The sequence below is a fragment of the Hibiscus syriacus genome, unplaced genomic scaffold (genome assembly GCF_006381635.1).
Source record: "Hibiscus syriacus cultivar Baekdansim isolate YM2019G1 unplaced genomic scaffold, ASM638163v2 tig00112738_pilon, whole genome shotgun sequence".
Lineage (NCBI taxonomy): Eukaryota > Viridiplantae > Streptophyta > Magnoliopsida > Malvales > Malvaceae > Hibiscus > Hibiscus syriacus.
In genome coordinates, this window is record NW_024063392.1 from 2,135,453 (window position 1) to 2,157,198 (window position 21,746).

Consider the following 21,746-nt stretch of genomic DNA (forward strand, 5'->3'; position numbering starts at 1 on the left):
ATTCATGGTTTAATGTATGTCTTCAATGATACCCTCCACGTTTTGAAAAGCGTAACTGCTTGCATGAAAATTTTCCATCCTTATTTTGACAAATTACAATTCATGTCTTCATGTATGTCTTCAATGATACCCTCCACGTTTTGAAAAAAGTAATGCCTTTTTCTCCTTCTTTGCTTCAACGGTGTCTTACCCTTTCACACCAATTCAAATAATTAGACCCCAAAAGAATTACTCACACTATTGTTTACTATATATATATATATGGATAGATTCAATTATACAATATAAAATTCTTTTAATTTTATATAGCTTTAGGATTGTAGAATGAGTTAAAATAGATGATTGATTAATATGTAGTCTTTAAACAAGCGACAGGTTTTTAAGCCAGTATGGGATTTTTAAAATTTACAATAGTATAGCCAATACGAACCGATAAATGCAAATTTATGACAAGTTACCATATTTAACATTTAGAAAAATACCTTCAGGCTTTTCATTAATCTCACATTTGAATTTCCAAAATAAGATGATGGAAATGGATTTCCAAAGTAAGACGTCTGTTTACACAGGTTTGATTTTTTTTTTATTACAGTGGGTGAATAAAATTCAAGAAAATCCAAGCTATGCAAATAAAATCTGCATATTATTAAAGAGCAAGATTTCTTACCAAAGTATTTGCTTACCTGATAAGACCAGTCGCCTAAGCTGTAATGGTTTGATAAAACTCGAATACTGGAGGAGGATGTTACCTAATTGAACAGGGAGCATTTATGTTGTTATTGTCAGGAAAAATGAATATCATTCAGTGTTTAAAACAACATGCCAATTGACCTAATGTAGAAGAAAATATACGTGTGCCCGTACGTATACACATGCATGCATGCACACATACGTAAATAGCATTTTCATGAAAATTGAAAGAAATTTGAGATAAGCATAGTGAAATAATACACTGAAGCTGTGACCGCCAAAAGTCAGAACCAAAGGTCAGCATGTCGTAAATTAGGTGGAAATACTCATATTAAACTAAAGACCTTAATACAAAGTTTTCACTTTTCAGGGTCAACATTTGATAAAATGTAAAAAATGTTGGCAATAAATCTATACCGTATCAGGCTTAGTTACTGATAGATCAGAAAACTGGAAAAGAGTCTGGGGGCCTTTTCCGGTACTCAATTTCGCTGCTAGATCATGAACAAACATGATTTCACTCTCCTCCCTACTTTCTTCCTGTGAATAACAGAGAGGAACATGAAAATGATATTTTGCGACAAATTTAGCAAACAAACCCAAAAGAGAAAAGCATTGACTCCCATATGCCTTACCATAAAAGTAACAGTAAGAAATTAGAATAACAACTGAAGTTGTTCACGCATGGAAATGTACAAACTCTAGCAACTAAAACCCTTCAAAAGATGAAATCAATAACATATATTGATACCTCTGCAAACGATAAGGCTACTCGAACAATTTCCATTTGCGAATTCATTTATCCTTAAAAGAATTTGGCGAGAGTATTTAAATAAATTGCCGAACATGAAATTAGGGTATAGCATAACCCTTGGTATTTTATGTTTCACCTTTTGAAACTGCAGTACACCGGTGAATTATGCAGAATTAGAAAGTACTTACCTAGGTGTTCAGATAATTAGAGGCTTCTAGTTCCTGGTTCACCATTTAAAAGAGTAACGTTAATCAGTTTCCAATCCTGTTTTCTGCTATTTTCTTCATCCTCTTGCCTCTTCATTTTCCCATTTTCACGAGGCTTTCTCTAACAGCTATCAAAAGACTAATTTGGCTTGATCATTTTCAACAAAATATCCTGCCCATCCATTACAAAGGATTCGTACACTGATCATTTCCTTTTTCCACATCATATTATTTTTAATGCCACGACTCACAAGCTTAAGACATCTTAGTTGCATTAGCATAACTATATTTTGTATATCTCATCCTAATTATTACTAAACGATATTGTCCAAGCTCAAGAAATAGATCGGTTTGTTCCCTCACTTGCTCAAGAAGAGACCCTGTTACAGATAAACAAGATAGACAAGATTTGGGCAGCAGAAATAGGATAAAAGGAATAGATATCTATTGGTGAAAACAGTTAGCCTGCAAAACAGCCCCACATACAATAAATTAACACCTTTATGGTCTTTAATGAAGTTCAACATCTGAAATATCCTTTCTAATGAAGCTTGCGGGCATCAGAAATAACTAGGATCAGATTTCTACTACAAATATTAATGTGCCTCTTTCATTTAATCATGCGGAAATTAATTGGTGTGCATTTTTAATCTCTATTGGCATAACTACCTATCAGTATGCTATTCCAAGTGTCAAGAAAGCATCTGAAATCCAAAAAAATAATCGACTTATGTCCACTTCCGTCATAGTTTTAAATGCATGTTGTCGTAACCAGTTTTCGTCCGGGTACGAAATTTTACTTAGCGGGAAAAATAAAACGAATAAATAAATGATTTTGATTTAAAAATTATTTTGGGAGTCGTCATTGACCTTTTTGGGTTAGGTAGGTCAAATACAAAAAAAACAATCTTTTAAAATAGTTTTTAAGAAAACATAATTTAAAAGATAAACTGATCTGCATATAACCAAAAATTTTAGCAAAACATGATTCGTGGTCAATTACGTTTAGGGAAGGATGAGCACCCCTATAACGCCCAAAATTTGGTACTTATTAATTATAAATTGTCTCTTTTATTAGAATTTTAATGATTCAAAAATATATTTAATTTATAATTCTGTTATTTCAAATTTATTAGTATAATTTTAAGAAAATCTATTAATTTTTATATAAATAAGATATTTATTTATTTAGAAATATAAGAAAAAGGCTTCTAGGTGCTTTAAGACAGCTCTTTTCTTCGATATTAAAAAATAAATATTAATAAAATGTTTCTTAAAAATTAGTATATATTTTATAGGATAAAATATCCGAAAACGGACTTCTAAGTGCTTTACGATAGTCTTTTTCTTTAATATTATTAAAATAGGATTATATTTTTTTATATAAAAATAATTTATATAAAGAATTTTAATAAAAAGTAAAATAAAATATATATTATTTCTTATATATATATTTTTAAAAATAATAATTTAAATATATTGATAATAAACATATAAAATTAAAAAAATAACTAAAATAAATGAAATTAAAAATAATAAACTAATAATTTAAAGTTAATGACTAAATTAAAATATATTAAAATTAAACATCCTAATTCGTAATTAATTACTTGAAATTTCAGTGGCTAAACATGCTATTCTACCCTTTTATTAATTTAGTGACTAAATAAAATTATATCAAATTCGTACATCAAATTAAAAGAAATTAAAACATGTTATTCAGGGTTTAAAATATTAATTAATAAAATTATGAGGGCTAAATCGGTTATTTTACCTAAAAATATATAAGTAAATCAGTGGCTAAATTATAATGAATAAAAATTAATAGACCAAATTATAATATATATAAAAACATGCTACAAGGATCAAATTGTAAGTTTTCAAAGTTACAGTGGCTGCAGGAATAGTTTAGCCATGCACGAAATTACACAAAGGCCCTCCCTTAAACGACGTCGTTTAAGAGAGGGTATATATACCCGATTATAGCTGGTCCTTCCGGCCACCATCTCATTTCTCTCATTTCTCTTCTCTCTCTAAACTGAAAGAGTTTAAAACTCTCTCTCGCTTCTCTCTAAAATTGAGAGAGAGAGAGCACCGGTCGCCAGCCTTGTGCCGCCGTCAACCTTACCGCCGGCCACCGCATCCGATGGCCAGAAAATTTTATTTTACACCAAAATATAGATCGGACCGTCCTAATGACGGTTCCGGTGTCCTTTTCCCTTAAATGGCCCCCGATCGGAGCAAATCTAGGAAAATACCTTCGGTTTTCGAAGGTTTGTTTTGACGCGTGGAGGCTCGTATGAACTCCGGTAATGGCGTGGCTTCCTCGGTAAGTATCTCTCCGTCTTTTCCTGGTTATTTTGGTGTTTTAGTGGTTGCTGGGTTACTTGTTTTCCTCTGTTGTTCTCTGTGGCTTGCTTCCTCTCTTTTTTTTTTCTTCCTTCTCTTTTGCAGGTAAATTGAGACTTTATAGCCACTCTGGTACTGGCCTCAGACCGGTTAATATGGTGGCAGTTTGGTGAGTCACCAAACTTTAGTGGTGACTCACAGTGGCTTTGAACGTGGATGATTGGGCTTGAGTATTCTGGAAGCTCTCGGTTGGCGTCGTGGCAGCATGTAGACTAGCGTGGAACGACGTAGATCAGCGGCAACAGCGTCGTCGGCCGCGTGTCCCTAGGGTATCATACCCTAGGGTTTGCATCTGGAGTATATGGGGACCGTTGGATCAAGGCCAGATCCAACGGCTGTTGTTGTTGGCAGCTAGGGCAGAGATGATACAAACCCTAACCATTTAGGGTTACTGTTTGGGCCACCGAATCTGGGCCCGAGCTTCTGTATTTGGGTTGGGTCTGTAATAGGAAATGAAATTATTTAATAATAATAATAATATAATAATTATAATTATAATTATAATTATAATTATAATTATAATTATAATTATAATTATAATTATAATAATAATAATAATAATAATAATAATAATAATAATAATAAAATATAAATAATATTCAAATGAAAAAAAATGAGTATCTTCAGCTACCCCTCTTTGCTTATTCTTGTGTTAATAAGAATAGGGCAAAGACGAAAAAATAATAAGTTTTTTTTCATTTGACTTCACTTGATTATGATGGAAATGTTGAACAAATTCTTCTTTGGGATTAGTTCTTCTTATTATGAACTTTTCCACTGGGGATGACAATTTATCTCCTTCTGTGATATAATTATATAAAGGTTGAATAAGTTCTGCTCCTTCTTCTTCAGATGAGTTCTTCTCATTATGAACACTTCTGAAAATGTTGATACTGGTCTATCTCCTTCTGTGATAGTGTCACGAAAAAGGTTGAACAAGCTCTTCTCATTATGAACTTCTTCTTCCTTCTTCACATGAGTTCTTCTCATTATGAACTCTTCCAGAAATGTTGATCCATCGAATGATGAATTCAAACAAAAGGTTTGACCAAATTCTTCTCATTATGAATTTCTTCTTCATTCTTCAGATGAGTTCTTCTCATTATGAACTCTCTCTGGAAATGCTGATCCATCAAGTGATGAATTTGAGCAAAAGGTTAAACAAGTTCTTCACATTATGAACTTCTTCTTCCTTCTTCAGATGAGTTCTTCTCATTATGAACTCTTTCTGGAAAAGTTGATGCTGATATATCTCCTTCTGCGATAGAGTCACGAAAAAGGTTGAACAAGCTCTTCTCATTATGAACTTCTTATTCCTTCTTCAGATGAGTTCTTCTCATTATGAACTCTTCCGGAAATGTTGATCCATCGAATGATGGATTTGAATCTTTTCTAAAATCTTTGAATTTCCTGTCAAATATTTAACATGGATAAAATGGATGAAAATGCACCTATTTTGCAAATGTCTAAATATGATGCATGAATGTTAATTTCATCTTTATTTAATTTCAAAGAGGTGAACTTAGTCTTTCTTCAATTGTGTAGAAATCCAATAAATCTTTCCTCTTTGAACGGAGAATCTATCATCTTTGAAGAGTGTAGTTGTAGATATGCCTGAATTTTTGCATGATGTCGCAAAACCACTTGAGAATAAAACTCAATAATATAGGCTCTTGAAAAGTCCGCACTCATACAACATGTTGATTCTGATAACTACTCATCTAACTATGAAGCGATCTTTCAGGGTGATTTCACATATATTGATAGTTCTTATGATACCGAGGAAATCCTGAATTCTGATTATGATGAGGAGAGTAAACTGTTATACTTGACGAAAATGGGATACTCAGATGCTAAGTCTTCAATAGTCATAGAGATGTGGTACGGATTCATCAATTGCAGAGTTGACGGATTTTATATGTGCTGCTCAAATGGTTAATGCTACTAACACACTTCTTCTGGTAAAAGATAGGAAGACATTATGCAATTATTCCAATTACAAGAAAAGGCAAAACTTGGGCTATGATTTTCTTTAGAAAAATAAGAAGTAGAAGTAGCTTGAAAAGAAGCTTTTTAATGAAGACGATCATGCAGTTCATCTTTCTAATCCAATGATTGGTTTTGGAGTTCCTACTGAACCAGATCAGATAACTCAAACAACACTTCCAGAAGATACTATTGGGCCTCCTTATTTCTACTATTATAACGTGGTATTTGCTCCAGTTGTATTTGGGCTGAAATGTTACGGTACTTATACGATGTAGAGCCAGAATTTGTAGATTCGAAGCATTTTTGTACTGCTGCATGGAAAAGGGCTATATTTATAATCTGCCAATTGAGAACGGATTTCCTCTTGTTCCGCTTCCAAATGACTCTATGATGGACAAAACTTGTTTGCTTTTCAACAGTGATTGCAAATGTCGATAAGACTTACTTTAGATTCCATGTACTTAAAAGTATTAACATGAAGTAATAGCCAGAAATATTTTGTTTGTTTTTAAGATTATATTAATCTATTTACAGGATGTTTATATGAAACAAATTGAATTTCAAATAAAAATTAAATTTCTAAAAGATAAACTTGGAATAAATGATAAATATATAGAAATATATTTAAAGTCATGACAATCATAGGAATGATAAAAATTCAAATGACTCAATAAATTATTAGCACAAGTATTTCTAAATTAATCAACTTGATATAATTTAGAGCACTGAAGTAAGCTTTTGTCTGGAAGATCTCAAACGTTGTCAGAATGCTTGTAGATGTGAAGTTCCTCCCAAGCTATCAAAATCTTAAGAAGGTTTAATTTCCAGATGCCTAATATCAACATGCATTTGAGCATCCCTTTCAGGTTTTCAACTCAAATCCTTCCTTTGGTTGCAAGACGCCCTTTGCGGGTTTTCATCATGACCCTCATTTTCTATTTTTTTTCTTTTTTTCAACATTTTTTCTTTTCTTCTTCTTCAAGTATAATATTTCTTGACAGAATCTGAGTTTATTGGGTTTCTCAGAACTTTTCCATCCATTTCTGCCATGATCAATGCTCCTCCGGAAAAGGCCTTTTTTACAACGTATGGCCCTTCCCAATTAGGCATCCATTTCCCATGGAAATCTTTATGTATAGGCAAGATCTTTTTCAGCACTAGATCACCCTCTTGGAATTCTCTTGGATGTATTTTCTTGTCTAATACTTCATCATCCGTTTCTGATATATCTGTCCATGGCAAATAGCTTTCAATCTCTTCTCCTCAATAAGGTTCAATTGATCAAATTGAGCTTGGATCCATTCAGACTCATCCAATTTCACTTCTCTCAAGATTCGAAGTGATGGAATCTCAACTTCAATTGGTAAGACTGCTTCCATCCCATAGACTAAAGAAAAAGGTATTGTCCCAGTAGATGTTCGCACAGTAGTTCAGTATGCATATAAAGTTAAAGGTAACTTCTCGTGTCAATCTTTGTAAGTTTCAGTAGTCTTTGTAATGATTCTCTTGATGTTCTTATTCACCGCTTCAACTGCCCCATTCATCTTTGGACGATATGCTACTGAGTTTGCATGCTTGATCTTAAACTGTGCACAAAGTTCAGTCATCATTTTGTTGTTTAGGTTCAGAGCATTATCTGTAATGATCCTTTCTGGTAGCCCATACCGGCAAATTATTTCTTTCTTTATGAATTTGTAGACTGTAGACCTCTTAATATTGGCATATGAAGCAGCTTCAACCCACTTGGTAAAATAGTCAATTGCTACTAAGATGAAACAATGTTCATTCGATGCTTTTGGTGTGATTGCCCTAATGATGTCTATTTCCCACATAGAAAATGGCCAAGGTGCAGTCATTACATAAAGGAGATGGAGGTACATTAATCTTATCTACATATATCTGGCATTTATGACATCTCCTTGCATAATCAATGCAATCTGTGTGCATGGTAGCCCAATAATATCCATATCTCATTATTTTTCTAGCCATGGAAAGACCATTTGCATGTGTTCCACATATCCCACAATGGACTTCCTCAATGATGCTTCTGGCTTCGCTAGTATTTAAACATCTCAATAGCATTTGATCATTGCTTCTTCTGTATAAAGTCTCGCCATCAAGAAAGTATCCCGCAACCATTCTTCTCAATGTTCTTTTATCAATTTTAGATGCATTTTGTGGATAGCTTTGATACTTGATATATTGCAGGATATCATAATACCATGGTTTGCCATCTGTCTCTTCTTCCACACTGTAACAATGTGCAGGAATTTCATATACTTGCATTTTGATCGGCATCATATCAACTTTTTTAGTTGCTTGAAACATAACAGCTAATATAGCCAAAGCATCTGCCATTTGATTTTCCTCTCGAGGGAGATAATTGAAGGTGACTTTCTCAAAGTCTTTCACTAATTTGAGGGTAAAATTTTGGTATTCCAACAATTTGGGATCTTTTGTTTCTCATTATCCTCGTAATTGATACACCACTAATGATGAATCTTCGTATATCGTGAGAAATGTAATTTTCCTTTCTATGGCTGCCTTCAATCCCATGACACAAGCTTCATATTCTGCCATGTTATTGGTGCAAAAGAACTCCAGTCTGCTTGTGAAAGGATAATAAATATTTTCTGGAGAAATCAATACTACCTCCCAAGGCGTTGGATGCTCCATCAAAATAAAGCTTCCATTATTCATTATTTGTTATGACTTCTTCATTCATGGATATGCACAACAAATCTTCATCTGGAAAATTAAAACTCAGAGACTGATAATCATCTGATACACAACTGGCCAGGAAATCAGCTATGACACTTCCTTTTATTGATTTTTGGTTGACATATACAATATCAAACTCGGATAATAATATCTACCATCTAGCCATTTTGACTGTCAAAGCTGGGGATTCCATTAAGAACTTTAAAGGATCAAGTCTAGATATCAGCAAAGTGGTATGATATAACATGTATTGTCTGAGTCTTCGAGTAACCCACACCAAGGCACAACATAATTTTTGTATTGGTGGGTATCGAATTTCACAATCAGTAAATTTCTTACTCAGATAATAAATGGCTTTCTCTTTTCTTCCAGATTCATCGTGCTATCCAGTACGCATCCCATCAAATTTTCAAAGAATGTTAAGTAGAGAATTCACGGTCTGTCAGGCACTGGTGACACTAAAATGGGAGCATTGGATAAATATTTCTTAATAATATCCAAAGTTTCTTGACATTCATCATTCCAGACTTCAGGATTGTTCTTTTGGAGTAATTTGAACACTGGATCACATTTGTCAGTTAATTGAGAAATGAACCGAGATATATAATTTAATCTTCCCAAAAAGCCCCGGACTTCTTTCTTAGTATTGGGTGGTGGAAGATCTTGAATTGTTTTTACTTTATCTGGATCAATCTCGATTCCTTTTTTGCTGACTAAAAATCCCAAAAGCTTCCTGGAAGTTACCCCAAAAGAGAATTTAGAGGGGTTGAGCTTTAATTGATACTTCCTCAATCTCTGGAAAAGCTTTCTCAAATTTTGAATATGTTCTTCTTCGGTTCGGGAATTGGAAATCATGTCATCCACATATACTTCAATCTCTTTGTGCATCATGTCATGAAACAGAGCTACCATGGCTCTTTGATACGTTGCCCCTGCATTTTTCAATCCAAATGGCATTACTTTGTAGCAGAATGTGCCCCACATGGTTACAAATGTTGTTTTTTCCATGTCCTCGAGATTCATTTTTATCTGATTATATCCTAAAAAGCCATCCATGAATGAAAACCATGCATGTCCTGTAGTATTGTCCACAAATGTGTCTATGTGAGGTAATGGAAAGCTATCTTTCGGACTAGCTTTGTTGAGATCTCTGTAATCTACACACATTCAAACTTTCCCATTTTTCTTTGGTACTAGAACAATGTTGGCTACCCATTCTGGGTATTTGGCTGCCTGCAGGAAACCTGCATTAATTTGCTTCATTACTTCCTCTTTGATCTGTAACAACATTTCTGGCCTCATTCGTCTGAGCTTTTGTTGAACATGTTTATACTCTGAACTGATTGGAAGTTTATGAACCACTATATCCGTACTCAAACCATGCATATCTTGATAAGACCAGGCAAAGATATCTTTGAACTCTTGAAGAAGATCGATCAGTTCTTGTTTTATCTGGGCTGACAAAGTAGTACCAATTTTCACTTCTTTCATTTCTTCATCGGTTCCCAGATTTACAGTCTCAATCTCTTCTTTATGAGGTAAAATTTGCTTGTCTTCTTTTTCTACCAGTCTTAACAATTCAGTAGGAACATCACATTCTTCTTCATCCTCACACTCATTGACTTCCTCCAAACATGTGGGCCGCTCTAAATTTATCTCTTGATTAAATTTAGGAATAAGCAGGCTATTAACATTGTGACACCTGCAAGTTTAAGTCGGACATATTTCCGAAAAGATATAGTAAATTTATGAAGAATGAGAAATAATGAATGTAAAAATTGTAAAAATGTAAAGAATGATTGTCATTTGAGAATTTTAAGAAAACTTCTTATATTTGATATTAAGTGAACTTAACAACTGCCTTTACAAAATAACAAAAACTTTTTATATTCTTGGGCTAAACATAAAGATTAGTTCTGAGTATTACTCTGTGTTAATACTAAAAACTACAGGGAGGTCTTCAGCAGTCCAATTGTTGAGTGTTTCACCAGGAAGATAAGGGCGAATTCCAGCCAAGTACTTGTCAATCTTGTTGTCATTCGTGATCATGTTGATAATTAATCTTCCCATAGCTTTTTCAACCCTACTTTGATCTTTTGTTGAATTTTCTTCTTTGAGAGCATCAACAAGCTGTTGTTCTACATTAACCATTCCTTCGGATTTAAATGTGGACTTCAAAGGAGGGAAAGACATGCGCTCCCAAGGAATTTCTTCTCCTTTCAATTTTGCTCTTCTATTTTCACCTCTTCTTTTCATCTCTTTGTTCCTTTGTTGAATATTAGGCTTAAATCCAAGCCCAAAATGATCTTTCTTCATCTTTATACTTACAGGAACTGAACTCCCCTGAAGATGTTTTTCTAAACCTTTCCCAGTTTTAGCTCCAATGCCTAAAGTCTATCGTACAGTCATCTTGGTGCAATCAGACAATCTGGGATGTGAAATTTTGCTTCCCTCAGCAATAAAGGTTGTATTGACAAATTCTAAAGCTCGGAAAGAGCATTCGATAGCATCATCATTGGTTTTAATATACGAAACATCACTTGTTACAGACGCAATGATTTCTTCCTCAGCTCCTACGCATATTAGTTGTCCATCAACAACGAATTTCAGTTTCTGATGTAATGAAGAAGGAACAGCTCCTGCAGAATGAATCCACGGCCTCCCCAATAAACAATTATGTGTAGGGTGGATATCCATCACCACAAAGTCAATATTGTACACTACTGGTCTGATCAGCAGTGATATTTCCATTTTCCCAAGCACCTCTTTTTGAGTGCCATCAAAAGCTCGTATTACATTCTGATAACTTTTCATGTGCGATTTATCCACCGGAATTCTTCGAAGTGTAACCAGAGGCATCAAGTTAAGAGCGGATCCATTGTCAATCAATACTCCTGGCAAAACATGACCATGACAATGTGTGGTAATATTCAAAGCTTTCACTGACCCCATTCCACCTTCCAGTATTTCATCATCAGTGAACGTGACGTAATTATCAGCGGCTATGTGTCCCATAATCCTGTCAAGCTTGTTGAGAGATATATCTTCAGGAATAAATGTTTTATTAAGAACTTTTATCAAAGCATTTCTGTGTACTTCTGAATTCATCAACAGATCAAGAATTGAAATTCGCGCTTGTTGTTTATGTAGCTGTTCAACCACACTATATTCGTTGTGTTTCAGAAACTTCAAAAATTCTTGTGCTTGTTTTTCTGTTATGGGCTCATTGACTGTTGGAGGGGATTCATCATCAAATACCTTTTGAGGTATCACTGTAGTTTTTCCCTTTGCTTTTACTTGTTCTGATGCATTTGATGTTTCGGGAGAGTAACATCTCTTACTTCTTGTAAAGAATCTGACTTCACTCACTGCTCCAGACGTCGAATCCTCACTCTGTATTTTCTCTTCTTCTTTTTCCAGAGAAATAGATCCTCCTACCATTGAAACATTGGTAGTATAATTCCAAGGTACCTTGCGGGTATCCTTATATGGAAATGGTAAAAGAGTAGTGATAACCACTTTCGACTTTGTTGGTGCAGGATTCACTGTAGATGATTTCATATTAATAATCACGGGATCACTTGTTCTCTGCTTAGGTTTATAATCTTCTGATGAGCAAACGTCATATTCTCTTTTCCCTGGTTCTTCTTCAAAGAATTCTGTCTCTTTGTTATTCATTAATTTTTGCACTAAATCCCTAAATTTAGGGCATAGTTGAATTCCGTGTCCCTTCTCTTGATGATATTCACAATAATTCTTGCCTTCGTTATGCTTTGGACTGAATTCTTGTGGAATCATACCGGATAAGGAGAGTTGTTGAAATATCCAACCAAAAGGAGATTTAATCTCAGAAACGTCAGTTTTTGCTTTCTTTCTGTTCTCTTCCTGAATTACGTTTACGTTTTTATCTCCATGATTTGGCAGTGGATGATTTGATGTAGTTGGTGAATTGAATTCCAACTTTCCAGTGTTGATCAAATTTTGGACCACCCTTTTGAATGCCAAACAGTTTTCAATAGAATGACCCGTAATTCCTTAATGGTAAACATAATGCGCTTTTACATCATACCATGGAGGGAATGGTGGTTGCATAGGAACCAATGGATAGGGTCGTATGACATCTGCTTTTAACAACGAATCATAGATCTCAGTATAGGGTATTGGTAAAGGTGTAAAAGAAAACCTTTCACTTTCCCTTCGAGATCCACTGGACTATACTTGATTAGTGTTTGTTTCTTCTTTCTTAACCCTTGGTTGGGTTATTGTAACACTTTTCGAAGTATCCTTGTTGTAAGAGTTTACATTGTTGACTTCGTTCTCTTTTTTCCGGTACATAGGTCTTTTGGAACTAGTCCCCTCGTTTGATTCAATTTTGCCACTTTTCAAGACATTTTCAATGAGTTCTCCAGAAATGACCAGATCTGCAAAATTTCTGGTTGCATTCCCCATTAGATGACTTAAATAAGGAGCCTTTAAAGTATGGACAAACACTATTGTGGCTTCTTTTTCTGATAGAGGTGGCTGAACTTGGGCTGCTGTGTCACGCCATCTCTGAGCGTACTGTCTGAATGTTTCGTTATTCTTTTTCTCTAAATTTTGGAGAGTCCATCTATCAGGGACCATATCTGTCACGTGGTGGTACTGCTCTAGGAATGCCTTTGCTAGATCTTTCCATGATCTAATGTTGGCTTTGGTCAGTTGAGTATACCATTTTAAGGTTGGTCTTGTCAAACTATCTTGAAAGCAATGAATTAACCATTTCTCGTCTTTCAAATGACCTGTCATTCTGCGGCAAAACATAGTAATATGGGATGAAGGGCATGTGGTACCGTCATATCTCTCAAATTCAGGAAATTTGAACTTGATGGGGAGGATTAGGTCTGAAACCAAACTCAACTCGCTAGCGTCAAACCCATAGAATGATTCTGTTATTTCTACGGATTTCATTCATTCCTCTAAGCTCCTGATCTATCTGGTCAATTCTTCATTTACGTTTTCTTTCTCATTCAGCTCATTCAAATCTGGGATTAGATGCTCAGTATTAAAATCCCCTATTTTCACATATGATATAAGCGAATTTTTGCTTGAAGATGCAGGATCCACTTGTTGATTTTCATGTGGTTTGGCCTCTTGAAGTGCTGATGTGCGGGTATGGATTTGTATACGTGTAGTACCAGAGTGATAAATTGGTTCTGGTGGGAAACATAGAGGATACATAGGTTCTTGGTCGAAAGATACAGGATTTTCATGAATTTTTCCAATGGTAGCCTGCTTTTTGAGCATGTCTTCTATTTTTTGCATCATGTTGTCTTGTGAGTTTGCAATACTGGCTTCAATTTTCTCTAACTTCATTCTCATCTCTGCTTGTTCTTTGTTATGTTGTTCCTCAATACGTTGTATTTTATCCTCCATGATTTTCTTAGTAGCTTGTATGGTACCATAGTGATGTTGTATTTCTCGTTTGGCCAAAATAACTGCAATTGAAAAATTCTTTTGATATTATTTTTTTTCAAATTTTAATTAATGGATGTTTATCTTAATGTAAAATAAAAATTATACATAAAGAAAATAATGCAATGAATAATGAATGTATTCAAAAGGTATTGATCCCAAAAAGTTAACTGTCATAGAACAACTTCCATCAGCATACAAAAGTTTCTTTATAATAGTTCATAACTACAGATACGACGTAGCTTTCCTATTAAGCTCTATTATTTCTTTCATCAACCATGACATCTTCTTTTCGAACTTAGAAACTGGATCAACGTGATGTTCAATTATTTTTGCTTCAACAGCTAGCTCCCCAACATATCTGGCAACTTCGCTCATTTGTACCATAGCCTCGAATACCATATTGTTTCTTTCTTCACTTCTTTTTACATATAAATCAATCGATTTTTGCCATTGTTCATTAGTTCCCTCGAGAGTATGCTCTAACTCAGTGATTCTGACTTGACAACTGTGCAGAGTTTTTTCAAGATCTCTAATGCGTCTTCGCAGTGAAGCATTCTCCTCATAACTTTCTTTAAGATCACTAGGTCCTAGACGAACCTTTTCTTGAAATAATGACTCTTCAAGTTGCAAAATGTAAGCATTAAACTCTGAGTTTTTTGTTTCTAGACTGATCCAGATCTTCTTCGAGTTTTGTTCGTGCTTCTTGCGTCATTTGACTAAGCTTCTGGATTTGAACATTCTTGTTTCTGCATCTTTGCATCCAATTGCTAGCCACTTCTTGTTCTACCTCAAGTCTTGTGTTGAAACTCTTCTTCTCCAATTCCCATTTTTCTTTTTCAACATTGAACTCTTCAATCCTTTGGCCCCTGACTTCAAGTTCGGCAATCAGATTGTTCATTTCAGATTTAAATCCCTTGAACATGGTATTTTTCTCACCTTCAAATTTCTCAAGCATGCCGTTCTTCATCTCTTCTAATTCTTTGGCTCGATCCCTTTCTCTCTGCATTTCATTCATGATCTCACGGCTTTCAGCTTTGTGCTTTATAATTCGCTCCCTTCTATCGACCTCAAAATCCTCCATTTTCTGATTTCCTTTCTCAAGGCTTTTGAGTAGACGACTATTCTTTCCTTTCAAATCTTCAACTCGGCTTTTCTCGATGTTCAATTATTTGGTCATTTATACTATTGATCTGCTCGGTCCTGATGCCCTCCGGGATTTGTATAGCTCATGGTAATTTTTCTTTAATGTTCTAAACTCACCATCAACTTTTTCTTTGTTTTCTCTCAGCATTGCACATTGTGCTGAATGAAAGTCAACGTCAACACCCAACATAGCTTTATCTTGTCTCATTTGCTCTAATTCTTTCGACCAACCTTCTCTTTCTGCTTCAAACTCAGCTCTCAGGATTTCAATCTCTGATGGAACCACCTTAATGCGATCTTCCATAGAGATATCCTCATTTTGGTCTGGTAGAGGAATATTTTCATTTTTCCTGACAGATCTCCATTCCTCATAATCGGGAGTTAACATTTCTTTTGTTGCTTTAGCTCGAATACAAAAAGTTGTTTTCCAAGCTGTAAAGGCCTCCATGATATTTCTTTTATAATTTTTGCCGTAGAATGCGAACTCAGACGAATGTAATCCAACAGTGACAGGAACAAATTGACGACCTTCATATTGCCTTATAACCAGAAGTGGTGCATATCCGGTTCATCCCCATAATCCAAGCAGCATCACCCAGTTGTAATCACCACATTTGTAAAAGAATTCCCTTTGGATTTGCCACGGGGCTCGCCAAACAATGTCATCGCTTTACAGATTTCAAAAGGCATTGATCCACATATCTTTCGTAATTTCTTTCGGCCATTCTTGTTCCATAAATTCTTTCAATGGTGAGTAGTTCGTACTAAAGCGCCGGTATGAAACCTTTTCTGTCCTCCAAAAATGGCTACGGATCCAGACATATAACAATTGGGCACATCCTGAGAATCGTCCACCTCCTAGCCTTCTACAAGAGTTTAATGATCTGAAAGTTTCTGCTAGAATTACAGAAGCAGGATTGACCCTTTTTGGTAGCTGCTCAAACAAATCTACTACTGCAGCCTCAATATATCCCAATACTTTCGGGAAGATGACCATACCATATATACCCAGAGCAAAGAGATCGAATCGTACTTTATCATCTGGATGACTCTGAATAAGTTCTTTAATGTTGGTCCAAGCAATGCCTTCGCTATCGCCCTTTTGTTTCGTACGAGCTATTATCCATTCTTCTCGTACTCCGGTAATCTTTGCTAATTTAACTCGAAAAGGTTGAGTTTTAACTGGCCTTGAATAAATTCGATTTTCCAAGACCCCTTCTATATGTAGCAAAGTTGTGTACTCTTCAATAGTAGGAACCAAGTCCTCCTTATTGAAAGTAAAACAATTATAACCAGGATTCCATGATTGAATCAGGGCTCGAAGCAAGTTATCATCAACTTCTACATAGAGCAAATATGGGATGTCCCCGTAAGTCTGATAAAACTGTAACTTTTTGTTTGAGTCCCAACTCTCCCAAATGCCTCGCAAATCTTGCATATAATTTCTTTTTAGCAAAACCGGAACATAACTTGCCAACTCAGGTACATAATCATCCTGCAGACTATCTCCCCCTTATCTTTGTAAGTTCTCAGCCCACTATCTTACTTCTGAGTTTGGAGCTATTTGATTTGAACACTTTTTATCCATAGATGAAGGTTTTCCAATAAGACGATTAATACGAAGATCAATACATTTAATCCTGTATGATGCTATGCAAAAATAACAGAACACACAAAAAGAAATGAATTGGTTCACATAATAAAGAAGTAAAAATTAATTTAATAACATCTATCCAAATATTTCTAATTAAAGATGCTTTCTACATAGCATACTTAAAATAATTTAAATTTTCATGCAATTTATTTAGCAAATAAATAAATTAAAAGGAAAAAGTTAGAAATCATTTCTCCTTTGTGTACACCTATTTTGGACAAAATTTCGGCATGGCTTTAGATCAGAAGAGTTTCTAAGGTTTATTATATGTAGAGTTTCAGTTCTAAGAGTAAAGGTACCTGAATTGTCCTTGTTAGTGCCCCCATTGGGCTACTAACCCTCAATCCTAGTCCATTACAGACTAAAGTGGATAGAGTTCAATTCGAGGGGATACACTTCTCTATGCCTGACACAGAGAATAAATTCCCACGAAGACATAGACCATATGAACCCCGAAAGCTACTTGTTAGGTCTGACACAGAGAATAAATTCTCACGGAAGACGTTGCTTTTACTCCCACTTAAAAGGGACAAGCTTGATTAAAAAGCTTATGTTATGCAATGCATGTGTTGTGTGTGAGGAGAAATGTTCAAACCTCTGACAGAAAAAATAAAATAATGAAATAAAATATTTGTAAATAAAATGAAATATTAATAAAATAATATACATATCAATATTATGGAAATAATAAGTATATATAATAAATTTTGAAAAGAAAGAATTAAAAAAATTAAATATATGAATTTTTAATTTATAATTAATAGAGACAATTTGTAATTGATTTTAAAGTTTGACCAGTCCCCAGCGGAGTCGCCAAGCTGTCGTAACCAGTTTTCGTCCGGGTACGAAATTTTACTTGGCGGGAAAAATAAAACGAATAAATAAATGATTTTGATTTAAAAAATATTTTGGGAGTCGCCAGTGACCTTTTTGGGTTAGGTAGGTCAAATACCAAAAAAACAATATACCAAAAAAAACAATCTTTTAAAATAGTTTTTAAGAAAACATAATTTAAAAGATAAACTGATCTGCATATAACCAAAAATTTTACTAAAATAGGATTCGTGGTCGATTACGTTTAGGGAAGGATGAGCACCCCTATAACACCCAAAATTCGGTACTTTTTAATTATAAATTGTCTCTTTTATTAGAATTTTAATGATTCAAAAATATATATTTAATCTATAATTCTGTTATTTCAAATTTATTAGTATAATTTTAATAAAATCTATTAATTTTTATATAAATAAGATATTTATTTATTTAGAAATATCAGAAAAGGGCTTTTAGGTGCTTTAAGACAGCTCTTTTCTTCGATATTAAAAAATAAATATTAATAAAATGTTTCTTAAAAATTAGTATATATTTTATAGGATAAAATATCCGAAAACGGACTTCTAGGTGCTTTAAGACAGTCCTTTTCTTTAATATTATTAAAATAGGATTATATTTTTTTATATAAAAATAATTTATATAAAGGATTTTAATAAAAAGTAAAATAAAATATATATTATTTCTTATATATATAATTATAATAATAATATTTTAAATATATTGATAATAAACATATAAAATTAAAACAATAACTAAAATAAATGAAATTAAAAATAATAAACTAATAATTTAAAGTTAATGACTAAATTAAAATATATTAAAATTAAACATCATAATTCGTAATTAATTAATTGAAATTTCAGTGGCTAAACATGCTATTCTACCCCTTTATTAATTTAGTGACTAAATTAAAATTATATCAAATTCGTACATCAAATTAAAAGAAATTAAAACATGCTATTCGGGGTTTAAAATATTAATTAATAAAATTATGAGGGCTAAATCGGTTATTTTACCTAAAATATATAAGTAAATCAGTGGCTAAATTATAATGAATAAAAATTAATAGACCAAATTATAATATATATAAAAACATGCTACAAGGATCAAATTGTAAGTTTTCAAAGTTACAGTGGCTGCGGGAATAATTTAGCCATGCACGAAATTACACAAAGGCCCTCCCTTAAACGACGTCGTTTAAGAGAGGGTATATATACCCGGTTATAGCTGGCCCTTCGGGCCACCATCTCATTTCTCTCTTTTCTCTTCTCTCTCTAAACTGAGAGAGTTTAAAACTCTCTCTCGCTTCTCTCTAAAATTGAGAGAGAGAGAGCACCGGCCGGCAGCCTTGTGCCGCCGTCAACCTTACCGCCAGTCACCGCATCCGGTGGCCGAAAAATTTTATTTTACACCAAAATATAGATCGGACCGTCCTAATGACGGTTCCGGTGTCCTTTTCTCTTAAATGGCCCCCGATCGGAGCAAATCTAGGAAAATACCTTCAGTTTTCGAAGGTTTTTTGTGACGCGTGGAGGCTCGTATGAACTCCGGTAATGGCGTGGCTTCCTCGGTAAGTATCTCTCCGTCTTTTCCTGGTTATTTTGGTGTTTTAGTGGTTGCTAGGTTACTTGTTTTCCTATGTTGTTCTCTGTGGCTTGCTTCCTCTTTTTTTTTTCTTCCTTCTCTTTTGCAGGTAAACTGAGGCTTTATAGCCACTCCGGTACTAGCCTCGGACCGGTTAATATGGTGGCAGTTTGGTGAGTCACCAAACTTTAGTGGTGACTCACAGTGGCTTTGAATGTGGACGGTTGGGCTTGAGTATTCTGGAAGCTCTCGGTTGGCGTCGTGGCAGCATGTAGACTTGCGTGGAACAGCGTAGATGATACAAGGCCAGATCCAACGGCTGTTGTTGTTGGCGGCTAGGGCAGAGATGATACAAACCCTAACCATTTATGGTTAATGTTTGGGCCATCGAATCCGGGCCTCTGTATTTGGGTTGGGTCTGTAATAGTAAATAAAATTATTTAATAATAATAATAATAATAATAATATAATAATAATAATAATAATAATAATAATAATAATAATAATTATAATTATAATAATAATAATAATAATTATAATAATAATAATAATAATAAATATAAATAATATTCAAATGAAAAAAAAACGAGTATCTTCACGTCTTTACGTCAATAACTCTATTGATTAGCCAGTCTTACCAATGATTCTGCACGTGAAAATGGAAATGTTCCATGTACGGACATGGAACCTTTATCTACATGAATTCATTACAGTAGGGTGAAGCAATGCTGCTTATGAAGTTATACCCAGTACCAGAAGAAATAATCTTTTTCCTTGAACAGATGTATCATTCATCAAAAAGAACTACATGGTCTCTTTTGTATCATATACTGCTCATTGAGAATTCAAGATGTAATTGCAAGCTTCGATGATTTTATTTGCACTAGAGGATAATTCTTACAGTTTTATTAATCTTTTCTATAGTATCTCATAATCAAAATTGGAAATATTGTCTTAATCTGTTACCAAACAAGTCATATAAACACAACAGTCATCGGATTGATTACTTTTGTTAGACACACAATATGGTATTGGTATTACTTGAAAATTGAATGCTATATATAGACCCTGAAAATATTTAGACTACCTTAAAGAAGGATCAGCACCAACACTCCCTCAGCAAGCAAGTGCGGCCACATGCCATACCTCGGATAGATTCTGGAGGCATATTTCAATCAAAAAGAAAAATACATAAATTTGTCATTTCCAAGCACAGTGCAGCATTAAAACCTATAATGAATTTCATTTCTGCATGATATGCCCATAGCCAAAATTTACAAGATAGTTCCTGCATAATTACATTTGAGACTTCAAAATTAACGGCTGTTATCATCTCAACCTACTTAAAATGTTGAGAACAATTTTAAGAAGGGAACCATCCATAAAATTCAACTGGGTTTGTAAATGCTTACTGAGAGATTGATTAAGTTGCCCAGAATTTTAATGTTTCACAAGAAGATGCAAGAGGGAAAAAAAGAATAAAGTTTAGTATATCAACGTGAAAATAAAGATTTCAGTTTTCAAACCTCCGATCTTCAAAACTGCCATGCAGATTTTAACAGTATAAAAGAGCATGACATAATAGAAACCGGATAAAAAACCTATGGCACAATACTTCTTCCTAATTCCTGAGACTAGCAGATGAGATCCATACACTGTACAAATGGCGATCAACTGGAAAGGGATAGGCTTTATGATCAACCATTTTCTCATAAAACACAACTTTCTCCATAATGTCGAAAATTTTCATAGTAGCAGCACCATCATTCACCCACCCAAGCCATTCTTGAATGAGTTGAAGTGTAACACCAATGGTTGTGTTATCGGTGTCATCGATCTCCAGAGTAGCAATGAATGATGTAAATAATAATTAAAACAGAAGTTGCAAAGTTCAAAAACAAAGTGTATTATGCATAATAAGGCAAAGAAGTAGGTCAAACATAACAGCTGCTAGTATGTCGAAGCGACATCTCCTTGTTGAAAGTCAAATAAAAAAAAGAGATTTGCAAGTGGAGCGGCTGAACTAAATCAACATGGGCGGCTAGATAATTCAACAAAAATTAGGTTGCCTAATTTTGTTGAATTTTGTAACAAGGTTAATTATTTTTAGTCATTAGACTTTAGGGTATTTTCAAAGATTAGTCCCTAAGCTTCAACTATAAATACCCTAGCTCATTTAGCTTCAAAATCATCCCAAAATCATTTTCTTTCTCCCAATACTAAAGAGTTTTCTTGTGAGTAGTGAGTGTTTTGTAAACACCTGTAAATTTCTCTCTTAGTAAAAGATCTGCAGCAGTCCAGAGACGTA

At 34.2% G+C, this 21,746-nt stretch overlaps 1 long non-coding RNA gene across 1 annotated transcript in view; it reads right to left on the reverse strand.

The window, feature by feature from the left end:
• Positions 1–586: 586 nt before the first annotated feature.
• The window catches only part of LOC120182990, a 28,161-nt gene continuing 7,001 nt past the window's right edge, over positions 587–21,746 (reverse strand). Inside the window, exons 2-4 of the long non-coding RNA XR_005521897.1 lie at positions 20,526–20,596; positions 1,108–1,230; positions 587–749 (exon numbers count right to left, since the gene is read on the reverse strand). This is a non-coding gene — a long non-coding RNA (uncharacterized LOC120182990). The remainder of the gene's footprint in view (positions 750–1,107; positions 1,231–20,525; positions 20,597–21,746) is intronic.